The 6,110-nt window shown below is 41.0% G+C and overlaps 1 long non-coding RNA gene across 1 annotated transcript; it reads left to right on the forward strand.

Annotated features, from left to right (window-relative positions):
- Nucleotides 1–2,593: 2,593 nt before the first annotated feature.
- On the forward strand, nucleotides 2,594–5,739 carry LOC146199730 (uncharacterized). The gene is made up of 3 exons (XR_014704771.1): nucleotides 2,594–2,759; nucleotides 3,234–3,314; nucleotides 5,219–5,739. It is a non-coding gene; the product is annotated as an uncharacterized LOC146199730 (long non-coding RNA).
- Nucleotides 5,740–6,110: the final 371 nt, after the last annotated feature.

The following is a 6,110-nucleotide window of genomic DNA, read 5'->3' on the forward strand; positions in this document are numbered from 1 at the left end:
GTAAAAACAAAAACACCTTTTTGGGCATTTGTCTGATTCAAAACACCCTTACACCCTGAGTCTAGGGTGTTCGTGCCATTGGAAATCACCTCTTGCATGCCAAAGGGGTGCTTTGGTTGGAGAATATGCCTTAGGGTGTTACGGGCAAGCAATATCACCTAACATGCTGGGGGTATATGGCTGTGCAACTTCGCAGCCTTTTATACACAACAGGCGCTGCTAATATAACCCAACACCTAAATAAAGCACCAAAAGTAACGCTAAAATTAAAATTACACACGAGTGCTTTCTAAAAATGAAACAGAAACTGAAAGAAAATTTCACCGCCAGGAGGCCGCCGGTAGCTACGAATGCTCTTTTCAAATTTCACAATATGGCCGTTAGCATTGTGGGGTGCGTTTCGACCACGTTTCGGCGAATGCTGAATGTGCTTCTTCGATTGTGTACCCTCGTGAAATGTGTTGCATTTCCCATGCATATGTGTTACAGAAGTGTGTACGCTTGTGAAGTGCCTTCTACATGTGGTGTTTAACGCAAACGGGCATTTATCGTGTCGGCAAGTGTCCGGGCTTCTTTTTGCTTTGCTGAGGCCTAAGGACTGCCGCACCGCTTTATGTTTGAGATGTTCGAAAGAAGAAGGCATGGACGATTTTTTTTTCTGCGTGACTAAGAGGTATATGCGCCGACTACATTGCACTCGTGCTAAAATCGCACTGGTTGGTTCGGTGCCGGTGATACGAAGGCGGACAGCGTACATTGCGGCTGACGCAATCGTCTGTAAAGGTAAGCCTATTCTCAAGCATATTGCGCTTTGTGGGAACAGTGTCCTACCGGATTGCTGCATTCTGTGTCTTTTTGTGCCGGAACGCTCCAGAATTGAAATGAAAACGTGAGACACGCGCTTGTTTTCACCTGGCTGCCAAAATGACATCGCACATGTGGTAGATGTCGCGGCGAGTTACGCAGATTTCGCGCAAGAACATCAGTCTCAACTTTCTTGAACAGAAATAATGTATTTGCTACGTTTCCTTGCATTTTGTACGCGCAGGAGGTTCACGAAACGATTTTCGTTTCTTGACAGTTTGATACTTGCGCTCAGTTCGCAACGACTCGGTTTTGTTCTACCGTTTCCGTTCGTGCGGCAAGGCCATGTTGGCGTACTACCTTAATTCTCCTAGCACTCTCGACTCCCCCCTCCCCCCTCCTCCATTATCTCTTACACTTCGCGCTCGCTCTCCTGAAACCTCTTTCATGCTTCGTCATCTTCTTTCACTCGGAGCGCTGCGACCCCCCCCCCCCCCCCCTTTTTTTTATTTACTCTCAGCATAGGCGCGCGCCGTCCTGCTGCTCGGGGAGCGTCCTCCCGCAGCCCTTCTGTTTAAACTTTTTGTTCGAGGAGGCTATGTTCGTTCTCGGCGGCCGTTCAGCGCGGCACGCCTCTGCGCTCCTGCTCTCGGCATCGAAGTGCGCTGGTCGGCCGGCCTGTTGCATAATAGTTTATTCCAAACTGCGTAAACTATATGCCGCTATCATCAGCCTATGTTAACTTCCCCGCGTCTGGATTTGCCTTTTTTAATCACAATGGGAGCATTTTTCATTTTACAGGGACCATATTTTGCAGTTGCATGGAGTGTGAAGTTGCATTTTTATTATGCTGCTTTTGTTATGGCGTTTACTTTCGCTCTCGAAGAGTCATTTAGGTACGTATTTTATTTTCAGCAAGACTTCAATTAAGGCACTTGTACACGTGCTAATCCAGCTGATGTGGTTCAAACCATCCAGTTTTCATTATTTTTGTGGTCACATTTCAACATAACTGTTTGACCGCATTACTTGATTTTTGTAGTGTCTTTAGACTAGAATAAATGGATATTCGATACTGATGCCTCAGCATTCAAGTAGAGGTCGACAGCTTGAATTCTGTGGCCAAATATTGTACCGGATGTTGCTATTACAGAGTTTGATTCTGACCAGATGTTTACTTATTTTTTTTTGTCTTTTGCTTAAATGTACATATGAAGCGGTTATCATAGCCTTAGTCGCATATGTTTACCTTCTTTGCTCATCACAGTGCGCATATTGCAGGCAAATTTGTGACTTACTGTTATTAAAAAATTTGTAATGTATGTGTTGAAAGCAGTTTACTGATTTAAAGGGCCCAGAAAACAATTTGACTTTCATATGCTAACGATGCATGTCTGTAGATTGTCTAAGAATTGAAGGCTACTTTTTACAGCTGAGCGGGGACCCTTAGTTTAGAGATATATTACATATTTTATTGCCATTCAGCCGTGTGCCAAGTTGAGGGAAGGAGGATCATAATTTTTGCTTTGTTATTTTTTATATTAGACTTTCCTTATTTGCTTGCAGTTTGGCGATGAGTGGCACAATACTGATGGTTTTTTCAGTTTTCTAACCTTAGTAAATATTTGTATTTGCTGTATGCTAATGCCAGTTTTTTTTTTTTTTCAGATATGTACAAAGGCATCAATTGCCTTAGCTTGTGTACAATGATTTTTAATATTCAGTTACTTGAAACATTGAGTAAAATGAATTCTTTATGGCTACCATTCACACAAACTTGCAGTTCTTACATGACGTCAACATGCTGATCAAGAAGGAGGGCAAAGAGGCAGTTGAAATTGGCCTTAACAAGACACTTGTCTTGGTTTTGAAGGACACCATTCGTGCAAGAAAAAAGGACATTGCCCGGGTGCTCGAAGTATGTTCTGAGGGAATGCGTGAAAGGAGAAAGAAGCGTAAGTGTTAAGCTGTTTCCTTCTGTTTGCTGCATGTGCTATCTAATTGGCAGTTTTTCGCTAAATGCCTACATTTTTGCCATTTTGCATTGCCTTATAGATATACTAAAAACATGGCTGAGCATCAGAAAGAATAATAAAACCATAACTAGCCTGTGCATTTCTTCATATGTAACAATTTTCGCATTAGTTAAATTTAAATTACCTATTGTTCTTCTCCATTGTAATGGTGCAGCCTTTTCGAATCTGTTCAACTAGTAGCAGGGAATTATGTGATACCTGATTCAAATCTTCACAAGCTTTGCTAATTTTTGCTGTCAGATGTTTGGCTTTCAGTTTGCGTGCCTCTACATGTTTTCAATTTTGTTTATTTGCCTTCCTAAATTAGACAATAAATTATCGCCTCAAAATTTGGCTGTCTCTTTTTACCTGCAAGGAGGTTCACCATTGTTGTGTTGCTTATTTCTATTGTAGATGTACAGACAGTATGCATTCTGCAACTCTTGGCAAACATTGGGAACCAGCCGGGAGCTCTGGATGTTGTTTGTATCATTTGTAAGTTTTCTCTTTGTCATTTGAATATTCAGGAAGCCTACTTGAAACCGACATTATTAGCGGATTTTCTTTGTTTCTAAAATGGTTTACAGTCTAACTTGTAATATGTATTAGTGATTCATAATTCAAATAAAAATACTACACAAGTTTTCATCACAACTGTGAATTCTTTGCTGTGAAAGGATTATTTGCGCTGTAAGTACAATCAAAAGCACTTTTAAGAGACTCCTGCCATCACATGCTTACCACGTCGTATTGCATACAAGAGTCACCTGATGAAGCACTGGTAATGTCAAGATTGGTGCAGTGTGCCATTTGACTAAGCACTCTGCTGCAGTGGACCAGGAGTGCTTTATCAGATGGCTCTTGCAGGCAGCTTGGTGGGGTTTAGCATTTGCTGGAAAGGGGTCTCTCAACCTGCTCATGCATGCTAGTACCTAACATGTTCCTAATGTCTGGAATATATAATCTGAGACTGCTTCAAAAGAAATATTTGCCACATTGTCTTATCCTACAGGCTTCTGAAGGTGGGTAATGCAGTCTAATAGTTGTTTTAAAAAAATGCTGTAATTTGCTAGCCAAGTTTGAAATGATGTAATAATTTTAATTCTTCTGAGATTAGGTTTACCACGTTGGTTGGGAGAAAATACTGCTGTGTTTCAAGGTTCATGCTGTATAAATATAATGCCTTCAACTACAGATGCTAACATTTCATGCAATAACCATGTGGCACTATCATAGACATTCTCATTTATAGTAAACATTCTCAATAAATCCAAATTGTTATTTTTGCATTTCAAGTTAGTCAACATATTTTTAGTATTCGAACCTTTAGTATTTCAAAGTCCTCAGACTGCCTGCCGCTATAACGATTAGAACTTCTTGAACACTTGAGCTTCCTGCCGCCTCTTGAGGCTCACCACTGATGTTCTGGATGTCTATGCATACAATGTGCTATGCGTGGAAAATGTTTTAACATACCATGCTTCAGTGTTGACATTTTTTAGAGCTTCTGCTAATTGGTTGTTTGGTAATGCTCTGCTGTTGCACATGTAATTGTCGCTCAACTCAAAGCTCCGGTGTACACTTTCAATGAATAATGTGTGATGAAGTTTCAGAACTGCCACATAGAGCGGCGAGAACACTTTTTCTTTGTTACTAAACCTTAAATGTAGACACTTCAGGAAGCATTGCGATGCCCTAGGGCTTGGCTGGTTCATGCTTAGCACAAGAAGACGTGCAAAAGTTCAGAAATGCATTATGTGTTATGTATTACATGCACTTTGATTTTTTTTTGTAGTGCCCCATCACTAAGTATGCTCTTTCCATGTTTTTTTTTGTTTGGTTCTGCAGTATCTACTTGGCCAGTGCTGTAGGCCTTGTGTGAAGCCTTCAATTGAGCCAGCTGTTAATATTTTAGTAGTAAACACCGTGCTCCAGTGCTGTTTATTGTTTATTTACAATTTTAACTATCATAACAAGCATTCCAGTTCATGTGAAATGAAAAGTTCGTGGGGCAGCATAGAAGTTCTCTAATCCAAGCGCTTTTGATGAGTGTAGCCATTTTTGTTTGATAAAATAGCTTGCATAATCTAAAATTACCATGCAACAGCATGCTGCATGAATAAAAATTGGTTGACCTTATGTGCTCTCATTTATGACTTGACCAGACTGCTGGCTTTGTGCCTCCTGAACCAACCATAACTGCATACTCTGCATTGTTAATTTTGAGATAACCACCAGTGATTTCCGATAGGGCCCTTTTCCAGCACACTGCTGTACACTAAAGGGGCATTGGCGTATTCTAAATATAGAGTAGAAATATGTTGAATTTGCTTTTTGCCAGGTGCAGTTCATATTTATACAGCTGCTGTGTTATGCACTTCTTTCACAATTTTATCAAGGAACAGGAAGAAAAGCCTGCCACGCCGTGCGTCGGATATACTGGGAGCAGCATCAAAGAAGCTGAAGAGCATTTCCCCTTCATTCAGCAGCGGAAGCTTCTTCGAGTCATCGACTCTACTTAGGGTATTGTTCCAATAATGGGTCGATTTTGGCTGTTCAATCTGACATGACAAGGGGTCCGACAATTTGTGCTGCTTTATAGAGCACCTCTTTTTGGGCATCTGCGTGTCGAAGCCAAGATGCGCTGCACGACGCTTTATTTCATCGCTTAAGGCCGAATTTTATGCAATCCCACGCGTTGACACTGACAAAGCATAGGATTAATATTGTGTACTGCGATTATTGTTGCATACGACTAAAAGTTTTGTTGTTGTTTTTTAAGAAATGTCACCGTGCTGTTGTGTTCATTGTTCGGTTCTGTTTTTGAAAAAAATTGTATACTTTGTTGTCTGCATTTGTTGGAACTGTTTTGCTTCTTTCATTTTTTTAGGTATTTACTACATACCATGTATGTTTTTGCCCGTCTGCTAGGCTCTCGGTGGAGAGTGGCAGTATTGTTAAATAAAAGAGGTTCCATAGCGCGCATCAATGAAGAAACAGAACACAAGTGCCCCTCTGCCCCCCCCCCCCCTCCACCAGCACCCGAGCACCCACTAGCCCAACCCTGACCCTTCTATGCCGAATAAAAGACTTCCAGTTTCCTTCTGTGTGACATTTTTTTGTAACATGCTCTGTGAATGTGAAAAAAAAAACAATCATACTGGCATGGGCCATTCGAGATGTCAAAATAATGGCATGCAGCATCTCTTTACATGCTCATTTGGCATTACAGGTGGTTAAAAGGAATACCATTAAGCTTGATTGCAAATGTGCACATAGGAAAAGCATTAA

The sequence above is a fragment of the Amblyomma maculatum genome, chromosome 2, assembly GCF_055883805.1.
Source record: "Amblyomma maculatum isolate TAMU_Amacu chromosome 2, ASM5588380v1, whole genome shotgun sequence".
Classification (NCBI taxonomy): domain Eukaryota; kingdom Metazoa; phylum Arthropoda; class Arachnida; order Ixodida; family Ixodidae; genus Amblyomma; species Amblyomma maculatum.